At 46.3% G+C, this 16,431-nt stretch overlaps 1 protein-coding gene across 2 annotated transcripts in view; it reads right to left on the bottom strand.

Annotated features, from left to right (window-relative positions):
• Positions 1 to 8,309, bottom strand: part of LOC138504315 (sulfotransferase 1B1-like) — a 127,110-nt gene extending 118,801 nt beyond the window's left edge. For both annotated transcript variants that reach the window (XM_069624726.1, XM_069624727.1), the window contains exon 1: positions 8,216 to 8,309. The gene's annotated coding sequence lies outside the window, so the exon portion shown is untranslated. The remainder of the gene's footprint in view (positions 1 to 8,215) is intronic.
• Between the last annotated feature and the right edge of the window lie 8,122 nt (positions 8,310 to 16,431).

Here is a 16,431-nt window from a genome sequence, read left to right as displayed (position 1 = left end):
CCTTACTTGGTTCCTGTTGTCTAGACCACTCATGTCGGTTCAGTGGTTATTCGTTAGGGCTCCGGACCTCTTCCTTGTCTTGGTGGCATTAAACACTAGTTCCTTCAACTTCTGCCTATTCGTCCTCGTTTCAGTGGTTTCTATCTCTGCAGCTCTACAGAAACACTTGGAAGAGGATGGTAGAAATAGAGAGAATGTGGTTGAAAGAGAGGTGTGGGTGTTGGGTGTATACCGCGTTCTCCCCGAATAGTCATCACTGGTCCCATCTGGGGTTTCCATTCCCATGAGATTCTCCCACTGAGTAGCACCCCCAGGGGGACTATCGGGTAGCGGCCTCACCTCCCTGGCTTCATGGAAAGGGGATCTCGCTAGGGAAGCAGTGACAGCATCCTGGGATTTGTTGCACTGCAGTCTCACCTGTTTGCTCCTTTAGTGTCACAAAACTCTGATAGGAAGAGTGTATTGACACTCTCTCCCCGAACCAAAGAAGCCGAATGGATTTGACACTCCCACCGTGGTTGACACAAGTGCCTGATGTCAAAACTACAGGGAACCATGTGGCAGCCAATGGGGGGAAGAGGGATTAGGCAGAGGTTGTGGATGGGAAGGGGAAAGGGAAGTTAGGGAATCCAGAAAGAGGTGAAGGGTAAACATAGTTGGATAGGTATGGGGGAGAAAGGGAAAAACACATGTACCAGGAAAAACCTGGTCCTAGGCTGACTCTGACCTGACTCCTAAAATCTGATTGTCGCTATACCACACTCCTACAAGTTAGATTCTCAACATTTGGCAAAGATACTTTAGACAAATAGCATGAAAACGGGATGATACATGAATGAGCACACAAAGCAAGCCGTGTGGAAAACACACAAAGGAATGCTTTCCCTAAAGAATGTACAAACGCATGGCCGGTTGGGCAAAGCAAACATAGCACAACACATAAATAAACATATTAGAACTTGCAGCCTAGTTGGCTCTGATCTGTACTCTGGGAGTGCACTGTGTGTCTTTTGTATGAACAGACAGCCTTCCTTCAATTGTGTGGGACCTCCGCTTCTTGCAGTAGTCCCTCACTCCACTTGTCCAATCACAAATATTACTAGTGTAATTCTCGAGTTCAAAACCACAGAAACCCATGTCCTCCAATACCAAGTGTGAGCCACTGGTGCTTTTGCCCAAATCTCACGTGTGTGTCACCAATAGAACACAATACATGCATTCCACTTAACTGAAGGTCCAAGAGCCCCATGGAACTGCCCGGACCAGAAGTAGTACGTCGAAATCACAGGAAGTCCCAGTCTCTCCAAACGCTCCTCTCCAAACCCGCTGTGACCGCCCGTGCAACACTCAACAATCCACACCTGAGCATGGGCGGCCAGCATCTAAATAGTTCACAGCTAATTACGTGCAGCTGTACAAGCGCGTGCAGCAAGACTACAACACTTTCCCAATGCAGCTGGGAAATGTAGTTTTCCTTTGACTCCTGCTCCCATTCCAGCAGCTACAACGCTTAAGGCTTCTTCTTTGGCCCAAACCATATTCCTGACATTTAGGCCAAACTCTCTAAGATTATTCCTCCTTTCTCTGTTCTCCAGATCACCATCTTCAACCAGATCTCTTCATCTTTAGCCTCCAGGTCTAAATGTCTGGCATCATACTTCATTTCCAGCAAATCTGCATTGAGTTGGCTATTTTTGACATCCTCAATTTTATTCGCTAGGGTGTCCACTCTTACACACAAGTCAGATATTGAAGCTTGGATGTCACCTCTCAGTGCCTTAATCTCCTGCAATATACCCAGAATATCATCTTTGGTGGTTGGCGTTTGCACCCTAGCTTCTGCTCCCTACTGCTGTTTACCCGCCATCTCATCACTTGCTTTTGTAGGGACTCTCCTAAATGTATGCTGGACCTGGATAGTGGAGGAGGACTTCGCTTCCAGTTTACCATGGCTCTCCCCCACCTTCTCCATCCGATCCTCTTCCTCAAGCCACTCCAGAACCCCAGCTCAGTCCCCTCACCTTGTGGGTCACACCGCTTCCGTGCTCTTGCCCTTGACCCTCTGTTCCAGCCTCCAGAGTCTACACGTGAAAAGGGGAGGGGCTGGAGACACACCATGCTGGCCACCCACCTGGGGCTTTGCAGCTCAACTCTTGGTCACAGCACTGTCACATGGTGCTATGTCCAGTGGTTTGCCTTCTGCCACCTCAACTGCTTCTCAGGCTCTACGCACTGTTTGCTTCTGGCCTGGGTTTTAGTATTGACTTCAGTTCGTTTGGCAGTGGCTGACCTGGCCCAGGCGAGCAGACCGCCTCCAGCAGGGCCTTTTGCAGTCGCCCATGGGTCAATAAGCAGCAAGTGAGGACCACTCTGTAAAGTACCAGTTTGATAATCCATCTACCTGTAGGCGCAGTGTAGTGTTTGGGCACAAAGCAGGACAAGACCTTCAGAGACCGGGGCTCCCCCAGTGTGGGCCCTACTGCTCTGCTCACACACTGCTCCAAGGGGAGTGCCGCACACTGCCCCCCAGCCACCGGAAGTGAGTCACAACACTCCTTCTTGTGCTCTTTGGTGCTGGCGCGGGGCTCACCCCGCACTCACCCTCACCCGTGGGTCTCGAGAGACTCACAAGTATCCGCTTCTCCTTGTTGGTGCTGCCTCCTTTTATACCTTTTAACTACTGGTATTGACTGCATTCTGAACATTCTGTCTGCAGAAGGAGACATTGAAACAATGCAATTTTCAGGCATTTATATTTCGATGAGAGGCTTCTCTGGGAGGACATTTGTTGGCTGCAACATTCTCTTTAACACATGAAAGAGAAAGCTAAATCATTTGAAAATGCTTTCAATTTCTTATAGAAGAACTGTTTACTTTTACATTACACCTCGTGCATGCTTATGTTAAACCTGCTCCATTTCAACCAAGTTGCAATTAAAATGCTTCCTGACAACCATGTTCTTTAAATACTACAAAATAAAACCACATTCAATTTAATAACATTTTTATTTCACTGCCAAAACTCCAAAACTTGTATTGCTACTAGCATCCATGTGCTAATGGCCTTATGTACCTTGGGAAGGGTCATTATCGCTTGGGCGAATGACCCACTCAGTCTGTACTGCTATATTGCTTTCAATAGCTCCTTTGTGGAGAACCCCCTAGCATTCTACTTTGATTGGTTCTTCAGTTCCTAACAAACATTAACATGTTACTCACCAAGTACACTTTGGTACATCTTGCTCCCAATACAAAAGAAAAATCAATTTTTTAGAAGCCCCATTATCGTAAAAGTGAGGCCTTTTTCCATCTTCAGGGTGTGGATTAGGGAGTTATCAGGTCACCCTCATGTCTTGTAGAGGGCCACTGTCGCAAATATTACCACCCCAATACGTACTCCTGTAGACTGTTATGAAGGAGATTTTATTTTGTGACACCAGCATCATTTTGCATGCCAATTCTGCCAATAAGTGCAGGCAATGACTGCTTCCAGAGCCAGGAGCAGGCAAGCGGCCTATGTGTCCCACCAAACATTCCTGCCCTGCCTTTGTGTTTTGACTAGGTTGTTTAAGATAAAGTGAACCTCAAAAATCTAGGACAAGACTTATCCAAGAATTATTAGGGTGGGGTCCCTGAAGGGGCTAAATACAATTAGTGTACATCAAATTCCTCAGCAAAGGGCACAATCATCAAAAAATGATTAAAACAAAATGAAAGTTAAAATATAGTTTATCATTATATTATAAAGAATGTATCAAAGATTTAAAAAATGACCTCAGAATGTGAACAAGCAAGAAAAAACAGACTCCTCCATTTTACTGAAATGACCAATATGGCATTGATATTACAGTAATCTACTTCATAAATACAAAAAATAATTATACACAATATTCCAAAAAAGCAAATATATGAACGACTCATACAATCAATGTAATGACTGTCTTATGGTATCATCACATCTTCATATGCTGACCAAAATAAGTCCAATCAAATGTCATGAATTCCACCTGTCTGTTTTATTTTACTAGTACATCAATCACAACCAACACTCAAAAATCTCCTATACGTTTTATGTAATAAAATGTTAAATTATCTTGTACTTCAACTTGAAGTATTTTATTTGTTAAATGTGCTTTGAATGGAAGAATTTGATTTATACTATTTTCATGTATCCCTTTCTGGGACACTAATTGGAAAAAGGTTTTCAATAGGTGTGTGCCTACCAGCAAGTTCTTACACCAGAGTTGAGCTTCTGCGCACCTTCTTGGCCACCAGGCCTGCTAGAGTTTCCAGGGCGAGAGGTGACTGGCTGACAGGTCTATGTGCTGACCACTAACAGGCCAATTGCCATCAGTGTGTTCCATCCCAAGCACTACGCCACCCAATAGCAGCCGTGAGGGGTCCATGCTTCAGGGGGCGTAGGCAATGGAATAGGTTCACTAGTCTCGGTGCTAGCACATTCCAGCTTTAAAAATATAATGTTTTTTATTAGTGTTTTGGTTTCAAAATAAACCTTTTCACTACATGCAACTATTAAATTAATACATATCAAACCATATATATAGACTTTGTTTTGGAATTCGCATTGGCGATTATATATTATAAGCCGAAGGAGTTCATTAGCAGGGTGCTCATGCACCAATTCTATGGTATGATAGATATATATATATATATATATAGACAAAAGGATGCCTTGCTGATAATGTTTGTGTTAGTGTTCAGTATCACAAATGTGTGTATATATATATACATATATATATATTGTAAGGAAGGCATGGTTATCAGAAGCAGAGCAGACACAAGGAGTATAATCCAAGGGTATTTATTCAACAGTTTAAGGGTGAGAAAAACACCTAATCTAATCCTTACTCTATATAACAAAGGGGTGTGGGACAATGACATGTATAACAAAAGAGTGTAGTACAAACTGAAATGTCCAAAAGGGTTTCGGTAGTTCAGGACTGCTGAACTAGTGCACTCCCTTCCCCATGTTACATCACGGGACAAGGAGGAACAGTGGCATGACTGTGAGCACCCCTTGAGTCTATAGGCATCAGGAAGCAGATTCTTCAGAAAAGGCAGGATCCCTTGAATCAATGTCCTTTGCTTGGCGTCACAAACCTTTCCCAAGCTTTCACCATGCAAGATTCTCTTCTCCTCGTGATACCCCGTTCCTTGGGTTCACCTTTCTCTTTAAACCACTGTTCAGTCACTTTAACAAAATGCGGGATTCACTTTCCATTGCTTTCATTTGGCATCCCTCCGTCGGGTTTACACTTGCCTTTGCAACTTCATCACAATTTCGGGATTTACTCAGGTTCAGGCTTGACTTTATAACTTTATCACTTAGCTTTACTTTACAATTGTTCACTGGGTACGGCCTTGGAAGGTTCTTGCGGGATTCCATCCCTGTTTGAAAATGCCATCTTAATGTTAGGGTAGAATTGAGTAAAAAGGCTAGAGATTTAGCTCCAAAGACAATCATTGCAACAGAGGGATTAGTTTTGGCTGGTCCATACTCACTGCTGGAAACCCACTGCAGATGCATTCAGCAACTTTCCAGCAGCCTTTCCAATAGCTCCTCGCATAAAACTGCGATTGTGCGGGTGAACCTGAACCCAGCTTGAAAAAGATCCTCCCCCCGGTCCAGTATGCAACCGTATTTTCAGTTTAACTGTTTTTTGTGTGTAACTTGTCGAAATCTCATACTTGTTGACAGGATCAAAGAACACGATCCAATATGCTATAGGGTATTCCAGGAGGAAACCAGATGGAGGTTCACTGGTTATATTGCTGACAGTCAGGCCAATAGGCTTGATTTACCTGCTCAGGCAAATTTGTGTGATCCTTCCTTGGCCTCTGGACATCAATGAGGCGCATGCCTGCATTGACAGTTGGATCTTGTAACTGATAGGTCAGAGTTCATGCCAATCAAAGCCCTGATAAACTACTAGAGAACCACCTGGTTGAGTTCCACCTAGAGGGGGTTGTGCAGGTGTCTGATGAGGGTCTTTGCCTTCCAAAAAGTCAAATCCCAAGTCTGCAATCTCTTGAGCAATGGTTGAATTCTAGTTTTATACAGCCAGCATGCTACGTCCTTGAAGTGGGAAGCTGGGCATTTTAAAGAAATAAAGGACAGGCATGTTGTCCTTGTTTAATTGATGGGGAAAGGCTCTCTCTCTGTGCACAGGAAGTGGTATAAATTAAGGAAGTTTGAAGGTGGAGTATTATTTGGCTCTTGCATGGCTCTGTATACCTTGTTTGTTTGTTTATTTTACTTAAATAGAGCACCTGACGGAGGGGTATCTGGGCGCTTTTAGTAAACTGTTACAGACATAGACAATGCAGTTAAGAGTAGAGTTTGTACATGAATAGAGATTATAGACGGTTAGAGGTAGGTACTAAAATACATTTTGGAAACCTAGGCAGTGATAAGAAGTTACAGTACCAGAGTTGTGTTTTTACATGGCTGGAAAACAGGCAGGACAGGTGTAGAGAAGCAGTTGTTCTATTAAATTGCTAAAGTGTAGACAGATCAAATATACATTTGCAGATGAGCAGGTATAGGTAATCAGTTGGCTACATCAATTAAATCATGAGGTGACATTAGGAGAACTATGTAACTGTTAATTAGTTCTTGCTGAGTATCCAGGAGATGACACTTCTCCTGAAGTTGGAAAATACTTTGATAGATTTGATGTCAGATGGGAGGGTGTTCCACAGTTGGGAGGCCATGACCGGGAAACTGGAACCTCTGGATTTTTTTAAGTTATATCTTGGGACCACCAGGCAGGATGTGTTAGATGATTAAGTAATTTGTGTGGATGATTTCAGGGTGAATTTGTCAGTGAGGTACGGAGGGGCTGTATGGTTCAGTGCTTTAAAGGTGAGCCAGAGTTTTAAGTTCAATCTTTTCTTTTATAGAGAGCCATTTGCAGTGTTTTCTAGTTGCTGAAATATGCTCACTTCTCGGTATGTTTAATGCAGCTCTAAGAGCATTGTTCGGCATTATTGAACCTTGAGTTAGTACCACCAAAACATAACCACATTTCGATCCAGCGAGACAATGGACATTGTTACGGTCACCAGTGCCCGCAGTATGTTCCTTGTAGGTGTGCTGTACCTGTTGATCTGTTGCCCTTTGACTGGTTAGTCTAGCATTTTAACCCTGGATGAGGGAGCACATAAACGCAAGGATATAACAGTAAAAGAGGAAGTGAGTAGGAAGAAGAGGGGAAAATAAATAAAGAAATAAAAAAGAAAACCCATCTAACACATCCCCCAAGTCTCCTCATACACCTGTCGTACAGAACACTAGACAACCACCTCTCTGCACTAATCCACATGCACTTCACAACACTGCAACAACAGACTAACAACACATAAAGCAAAACAGCACATGGGCGTTTTCACAGATCGGTAAACCACGCTTAAACTCAGCGAACGGTGCAAACCGAACTGAAGCTGCCAACACGACATCACAATTTCTCTCGTTCCTATTCCCAACTACACCCTACTAACCCCTCAGTACCCCTGCTTTTTTCACAATCTCCCTTTCAGATCCGCCTGGGGACCATTTCGGTGGTGATGCTGCGCGGTACAAATACCTGTAACATTAACATTGTTGGAAGGGTTAAGGGCTGAGAGGGCTGAGTCGGCTGTCCCAGGATTGGAACTTGAAATTGAAGCCTAGCCCCACGTCAGATGCCACCAGTTAAATCATGAGCTCTTCGCCTCTATAGACAGCAGCAGGGTAGTTTTCATGAAGCAATTGTAAATGTACCGGAAAGGCTGTTCAAGACAATAAGCTCGGATAGTCTAGCAATGCCAATGCCTGCTGGAACACCGTTCACATGAATACGTCTCCCACTCTGTCTCTGCTCTTACATTACACATGCTGTCAGTATACCTTTGAAATCCACTATCATAACATTTCTGCCAGCAATACCCTTCACCAGACACATACGTGTATTCTGTCTGGGTTGCATGTGCATAGCCTTTAACAATATAGCACTGTTTCCAATAATAAACGTACGCACCAAAAACACCTACGCAGGCTCTTGACAACAGGCACGAGCTCTCAACTAGTGACACACAACAAAAGCGACTGGCTTTGTCAATGCGGGTTTTGTTTGTTCAGCTTCTCTAGTGAACGTGTGGACTATCCAAGCCCCAGTTCTTTACCAAGCTCCCTCCATCAGACTTCTGGCGTTACCTGTTTGCCTTCTGGATTCCTTCTGGGAGCGCCTTTCTTTCTCTCCCCTGTGTCAAGCTGCTCTCTGTGCTTCTGGAGAGCTCTGGGCATATTGCAAGCGACCTTTGCAGCAAGCTGTTTGTTCAGACCATGAACTGGACTTCTCATGAATTCTCTCCGGGGCATTGGCCAACTCTTCACTAGGCAACAGGTAGATTAGCAATTCCAACTAACAGGGACATTTCACCAAAACCATCCTCCCACTTGTGTGGTTTCACAGTAAATCTAAGGGTGTGAACAGTTCCCGAGTGCTTGTTTTGCAAGAAGAATTTACTGTATGAATTGTTATAAAATTTTGAAAGATTTCTTTTGTAGTTGGAAATTAAAACACAAATAAAAAAATAAAATAAAAAATGTAAAAAAGGGAATTTAAAGGGGGTTAACTTCCACGACAAAGGTTTCAAAAAGTATCACCGAGAAGCACGATGTACAGACTTTTTGACCAAATACTTAAAAAAATCAAATCATAAAATTAAAAACATTGGTTTTAAAGTTAGTTTTGATGAGCAAGGCCTGAAAGAACTCGAAGCTAGCCACATTACCCAGGAGCTTTTATTTTTATATCTGGAGCTGCAAAACGCGTGTATGTGTTGAACGTTTTTAATATCGCGCACCGATGCCACTTGCGTGGTCTCCAGGCGCTCTCACGGATCTGTAAGGCAAGGAGGGAGGGTGGGTGGGTGGTTAGTAGGATTGAGCGGAAAAAGAGCAAGAGAGCTGTGATGTGCTGTTGGCAGCTTCAGTTTCAAAGAGACTGTTCACTGAGCATAGGTGCGATTTTCGGAGGTTGGCCATCATGCGTTGTTGTGCGAGGTTGTGTGTGGTTTGTTGTGAAGTAGGTGCAGGTTGTGGTCAGTGGCAGATTTAAGGCAACGGGCCCAGTGGGCAGCACCTAACAAAGGGCACTAGGTCGGCGGGTCTTTGAGGCATAGCTTAGGGTGGGCATAGTTAATTACGGTCACAAGTGCACAATGGTGAACTTTCGGGACAAAAGTGATTTCTTTTTTTAAAGTTGTCTTTATTACATTTACATGCGTTTAGGGGTCTGACTAACGGGAAACAGCTGGGCACTCTCAGCGGGCTTTGCGGTCAATGGTAATGATGGATGATCAAGCCTGAAACTAATGATGGCAATGAACATGTTTGAAGACTAAGGACACTAGCAGCTTATCAAGACCACACACTTTCCTAGAGAAATGGCTCTAAGAAGGCTAATTGGATCCAATGTTTGTTGACTGGCACACATTGGTAAATGGAGGCCTTATGACCATCGGCAATGGGAAGACGTCACATGATGCGACATCATGATAATTTCTACAGCATGCAGATCCATTTTATGCATGGCCCCAGGGTATTTATCCCACACACGTGAAATATCATTAAATATCACAGATGTAATTAAAGGAGTGCACCCAAATTATAAAGTTGTTACATATTAAAAATGAAGTGTCCATTCATATATTGCGCGCCACAACATTCTTTTGATTTAAACAGGAAAACCTGGCATCCCGGATGGGCAAAATAAATGTATAATCACATTCTTTTGCTTGACCTGTTTCTATAACACTGTCTATACTTTCAGGTTACTGTATTATCCGATTTGGGTACTTTTCAAGGCATTGCTAGAAAATAATTATTTAACCTTTTGACTCCCAAACCTTAGCAACTACTGATATGAATTATATGTGGGAAGATAGGTGGTGAAGTTCTTAAATCTATGCCTCGGACAAAACACTGGTTTCGCTACTTAATGTGTGTAATCCCTGGCAAATCATGCAATCTCATCATGCCTGAGCTAGCAACATTGGGAGCCCATAAAGGCAATAGTGTGTAACTTTTGCTATGAAATAAAATGTACTCTCTAGAGTCACTAAACTCTAGTTAATTATAATGATTGGTTATTTAAAGCGTGCCTTCACCAAACCACTATACACAGAACATAATCACATACAATTATCACCCAATGGAAGTTGGTACTGATTTATCGCCCTTGGAAGGATGAAAGGCTGAGTTGGCCTTTCCAGTATTAGAGTCTTCGACCTGCAGATCTCACACACACATTGCATAAGTGAGCGCTCAACCCACTGAGCTTCTTTGTTATATATTAGTAATATACTGTCGATTTATATAGTGCACAACATAAACTTCTCTTGGCTTGCACATGAAAACCTTGCATCCAGGACGGGACAAATAACCCTATCACATTCTTTGAGCTTGACCCATTTCCATAATGTACAAAGATTGTCAGGTCAATTTATTATGTGATATGTGTGATTTTCAAGGCATTGATGGACAAATAATGATTTACCTTTTGATTATCAAACCTTAGCAAATACTGATATGAAGTATACCTGGGAAGATATGTGGTCAAGCTCTTACATCGCAGCCCGGGACAAAATCCTTGTTTCGCTAGGATTGGTCGGTGGGACCAAAGTGAAGATCCTCCTGGGGAACTGGTGTAGCGGGATATCGCTGCCAGATGTACTTTGATAAAGGCGTACACCAGATCAGCCTTGGCCAAGGATAGCAAGTATGGAATGATCTGCGTCGCTGTGATCCTCAGAGGGATAATCTACTGAGACCGGCACCACAAATCGAAATGCTTCCACTTGTGACCGTAGCACTTGGTGAGGACCTCTCTGCAGTTTGCAGGCAAGTCATATCTTCCAAAATCTAGGGCTGCAGGAGCCAAGCCCTCAGGTTCAGCGATCCTGGGTCATGAAGAAGGATGGCACCCCTTTCTCTGGTGAGAAGATCTGGAACCACTGGCAGCTTGACCGTAGGAACCGATGACAGGCCGAGAAGGTCTGGATACCAAATCTGCCTCGGCCACACCAGGGAGATGAGTATTATCCTGCATTGGCACTGTCTGAGTGTTTTGATGACTCGTAGCAGGAGAGGCAACGGAGGAAATGTGTACAGAGACATCCCTTCCCACAGGAAGGAGAATGTGTCCCCCAGGCTCCCCTGTTGGTGGAATCTGCTGGCAAACTTCTGGCATTTGGAGTTCACTGCCATCGTAAACAGATCAATCTGGGGCCTGCCCCACTTGGTGAAGATGCGGTGGACCTGGTCCTGCCGACGTTCCCACTCATGGCAGGAGTGCAATTCCCTGCTGAGGGAGTCTGCAATGGTGTTCTTGACTCCTGCTAGGTGAAGAGGGACAAGAAACATCTCTTGTCTGACACCCTAGTCCCACAAATCCTGCACCTCTTTGGAGAGCACTGGGGATTGAGTGCCCCCCTGCTTCCTGATGTAGAACATGGTGGTGTTGTGGCCTGTGAAGATTCTCACCACCTTACCCTTCAGAGACGGAAGGAATGACTTGAGGGCCGGAACACTGCCCATAGCTCTAGGATGTTCCGATGGAGATCCTTCTCCTACGGCAGCCTGGAGATCCTTCTCCTACGGCAGCCACAGGCCCCTGGCATGCCAATGTCCTGTGTGGGCTCAATAGCCTTCCAGAGAAGCATTTGTGGTGACCGTCTCCTGGTATAGAGGGTTTGAAACCCTGTGTCCCGGCTGACATTAGAGCGGATGCCCCACCACTATCGCCCTGACAGAACTCCTCATTAAGCGGGATCTTGTCCGCAAAGCTTCCTGACACCTGAATCCAGCGAGAGTCCAGGAACTCCTGAAGAGGTCACATCTACAACCTGCAGAGCAGTATCAGGTAGATGCAGGATGACATGCCGAGCAACGACTTGATGGTCCGCAATGTGGCCGTCCTCATCGACAACAGCCACTGCACCATCCCTTGAATGGCCGCTACCCTCTCCTTTGAGGGCGATGCCAGACAGGACACTGTATTTAGCCTGGTCCCTAGAAACAGCACGTTCTGCAAGGGTATTAAGCAGCACTTCAGATAGTTGATGGAGAAAACCAGGTCTGTCAGTAGATATACGGTCACCTCCGTGTGTCCGACGGCCAGCTCCCGTGAGCAGGCCCGAATGAACCAGTCGAGGTAAGGGTATACATGTATGCCTCTTAGATGTAGGTGGGATGCCACCGGTGCCAGTCATTTTGTGAACACTCTGGGTGCCAACTTCCATCGGAAAGGCAAAGCCTTGAATTAGTAGTGTTGGCCCTTCACCACTGAAAGCAGAAACTTTTGATGTTTCTTGTTAATTGTAACATGGAAATAGGCGAACTTCAGGTCCAGAGATGTCAAGAAGTCTTCTTCCTCCAGCTGGCCGAGAACATGCTGCAACGTGACCATCCTGAATGTTTAGACTTCAAGTACTTGCTGAGACATCGTAGTTCTAGGATGGACCTCCAACCCTGTGTCTTCTTTCTGACCACAAAGTATCTGGAATACACTCTGGAGCCCGGGAGACGTTGGGGAACTAGCTCCGAATCCGGCGATGGTTGCGACCACAGGCACTTGGGTGCGGGGTTCGGCACCTGATACTTCTTCTACAGTCTATCTCGTTTAGCTCGAGCCGTGCAGGGTTCTTAACGAGGGCCAGGCCCTCTTCCCACACGTCGTCTAGAAGGGGAACGGCCACAATTGTCTTCCTCCTGGTCTCGCGCCTCTGGTACAAGAAACCTTCCTTCCTAGTTTCTTCGGGTACAAGCTGAAAAAGTTAGGAGGCTCTGGCGATCATGGAGTGGAACAACCCCACCTCTTCCGGTGGAGACGCTCTAGGAAAATGCGGAGACCCACTGCCCCATGTGACGATATCCTCATCAGTAGTCGTGGGCGTATCCGTCCCCGTATCTGGGTCTATTGGAGGGGATGGAGACCGACGCGGGTGTGCAGGCTGAAATGGGGCAGTCGGATGATGCTTCCTCTTCTAAGTCTGAGGCTGAACAGATCCTGGGGGACCACTGGGACCAGGCCCGGTGGCATCCTCTTCTGGATCTCTGACACCAAGGTATGAAGGGTCAACAGAATGACCAGAGACATCCCTTGATTGAGCTGATGGAATCTGAAAACTAGGCCCGCGCCGTCATCTCTGCCGTCCTCTTCTTCCACATCCTCCTGACCATATGCAAAGACTACTGGTCCTCGTCTGTGGACGAGACCTTCATGTCTTGAGCCACGGCCTTGGAGGGCTGTTTTGGGGCCTCCTCACCAACCTCCTTTCTTTCTCTGTGTGGGGCTGGAAACGGGTTCTGAACCAGTTTCCCCCTTCTGGCGTGCCCACAGACTTTGCCAAAGTCACTACAGTGGTCTCGCCCGGAGAGGAGGGTGGCAAGGACACTTTCTGAGCTACAGGGGCTGTCTTCATGGGGTCCGCTCCCCGAGCTGTCGTGAAAGCGGCTGCCACCAGCTCGATCATCTATCATCGACAAAGTCCTGGCCTGTGCCAGTTGGGCCTGCTTGGGCAGTTCGGGCTTCTCCTCTGTCCGCGGCTTCTTTGACTTCTCCCGTAGTTTAGCCAGGGTAGATGATTTTCGTTTTTAGAGAGGAGCTCGATTGCTGGCTGGCAATGGATGAGGAGGGTGATTTCGATTGCGCCCTTTCCACTTTGGGACTCGCTACCAACACATTCCATAGCCCGCACTTGGTGCAGGGCTTGAAAAGGGACCTTCCCTCGTCTGTCATGGTAGGCCTTCTGGAAACTTTGACAATCTTCGCCCTTGAGGGGCACTGAACTTCACTGACTACGGATCCCTGCTGTCGGCAGATGGAGAAAGGAGAACACAGGCTCTTTTGGAACAAAAATAGAAACTTTTTCCATCAAAGTAGCTTGCAGAGCAAACCTGAGGACTCCCAACACTGAAGCGCGTGGTAAAAATCTGAAGATGGCTTCCAGAGGAGGGGCTTAGGGAGAGGATTGTCATTGGATGGGGCAGTAAGACCCAGAGGACAGTGATTGGTTTAGAGGAGAAATACAGTTTATAAGTGAAAGTGAAACTGTTTTCCTTTTACCAAGCCTCTTGCCAGCCTGACGACAGGGAATATTCATGAGCATGTTTATCCATGCCAGACCCCATGCAGGAGAAGAGATATGCTTGTATGATGCTAACTCTGCGCGTCACAATCTGCTTCCGATGTGCCATTGCCTTTGGGCCTAAAGTGGCCTGCAAAATAATTTTGTCAAGAGAAGATGGCTCCACCTATGTGGTTCAGTGGAAGGAGGAGGATAGTTTACAGCATGGTGGACAAAGGCTGGGAAAGGAAGCCCCTATGGCCCGGGAACGGATGGTGAAGTGGTGCAGCTTGGAGAGCCAAATCCAGCAAATCTGGGCACAGCCCAAGGGACTGAAGTTGTGGGCCCAGCCAAAGTAACCCCAAGGTCAGGAACAGGGGTTGGGGGATGGCTATGCAGTGGTACACAAAGGTAGAAAAGGGGAGAGGGCCCTAGGGGAATGAGATAATCAACCCAGCAAACCAGAAGGGGAGGGGGGAATGGTCCTGCGTGGGCTAGAAAGGAGGAGAAAAATGCCAGGAAATCTGGACAGGGCACCAAGGGATGGGTGTTGGGTCAGCCATTAAACCCCCAGGGCCCAGATCACTGCAACATGTGTTTAAGTGTGCAATCCAAGCAGGAAGCAAGGGAGAGACCGGGCTAACACTTGGTTTTCCTATCTGCCTCTGCCATCCGATGCTGCAGAAACAAACTTGTCTCTACTTTGCAGTGTCTCCCGGGTCTTTAGAATGCACGCACCTTAAGGAACATTTACAGAGGGCAGACCATGGCCACCATCACCCTGCTAAATATAGGCACGGTGGGCATGGCAGCTCTTTCTTCCTTGTGGGAGGCACGTGCGCCATGCCCGCTGTCCACTGGCCCAGGAATGGAAGAAATGAAAAGTTGGAGTCAGAGCTGGTGCTGGGTCTGTGTGTCTCGCTGAGAAGCTGGGAAGGGGCGGGGTGGGGCAGAGGGGCACGTTCACCGATTGTCTGCATGGTGAGTGTTAAATCTGCCTCTGGTTGTGGTGATGTACAGGTCTGGTTGTGTCAAGTTCAGAGTTTGTGAGTTGTATGAATAGGAGTGAGTTTGTTAGCAACAATTGGTGATGAAGGCCCTTGAAATCCATTCAAGTGATCCACAAATCCTACCCCTTAAATCTATCCACAGTTCTCCACATCTCCCACTCTAGGCATCCATCCTGGTGTGCCCCCCCGACCATCCAGGAGACCAGCCTGGTGGACCACTCCCCCCAGCCTGGCACTCTATCCAAGTTTTTCACATACCCCTTTCCTCCCTCAAAACTCCATCCAAAGGTGTTGCATCTCGTACCCCCAAATTCACCCACGTGTGCAGCACTTACCACCCTCAAGGTCCATCCAGGTGCCTAACATATACCACCCGGGAATCCATTTGAGTGCCTCTCACTTCCCCCCGTCATCTCAATGTATCTTCCTTGATATCCTTCAGGCGTTGTCTATTATCTATTGGGGAGCGTCAGGTGCATTACTCCTGCTCCTTTGATGGTTCTTGGTGGGGTGTGCCTAGGCTGGGAGTCTCCCTTTCCTGTGTTCATCAGTAAATTGTGTACTAGAAACAATCAATGCACAACTGCTAACTAGTGCCCGATACATTGAGCCCCCGGCAGAGGGCCAGTGCATTACAAAATCTTGTGATATCTGTGTAAAACATCTACTCTTTCAATCCTTTCTGGGCTAGCGATGCTTATAGCAGATCCTGTGCCAGTGAGCTGTAGGATCAGAATTCCTCTGTGTGATGAATTTGATGACGTCATCACTCCTTTGCCTGCTTTGACCTCTTCCCATGAGACCAGAAACGGCAGCCGCTACCGGACCCTGGAGGCAGCTATATGAGGAAGGATCACATGGAGCGAGGCAGCCCTCCTGAGGGTGTCATGAGAGATGGTATCCCCTTTTTAGCTTTTGGGTATACCCCCGCAATTCCCAACGTCTAAATGGCATATAGTCATACCTCCCCTCACCCACCTAGGGAAAGGTACTGGAAACACTAATGGGATCTGTAAGCAGGGTCGGACTGGGACAAGAAATGGGCCCGGTCACCCAAAAAAAAGTGGCCCATCCTGGCCTCACGACCCTTGACCTCTGATGACATCACCGGAAGTGATGTCATTTGACCCCACCCCAAAGTGACATCCTGGGAAGCGATGAAACACGACCTTTCAACCCTTGACAAAACAGGAAGTGGCAACCAATAGCATTGTCCCTAAGTACACTAAATTACTGTGAATCCAAGCAGACGTCCAAGGCCAAATGATAATATGTTATTGTACAGCAC

Source organism: Ambystoma mexicanum, chromosome 11 (assembly GCF_040938575.1).
Source record: "Ambystoma mexicanum isolate Mex_15411 chromosome 11, UKY_AmexF1_1, whole genome shotgun sequence".
NCBI lineage: Eukaryota > Metazoa > Chordata > Amphibia > Caudata > Ambystomatidae > Ambystoma > Ambystoma mexicanum.
Note: the sequence above shows the minus strand (reverse complement) of the source record. Positions and strands in the feature narration are given on the sequence as shown.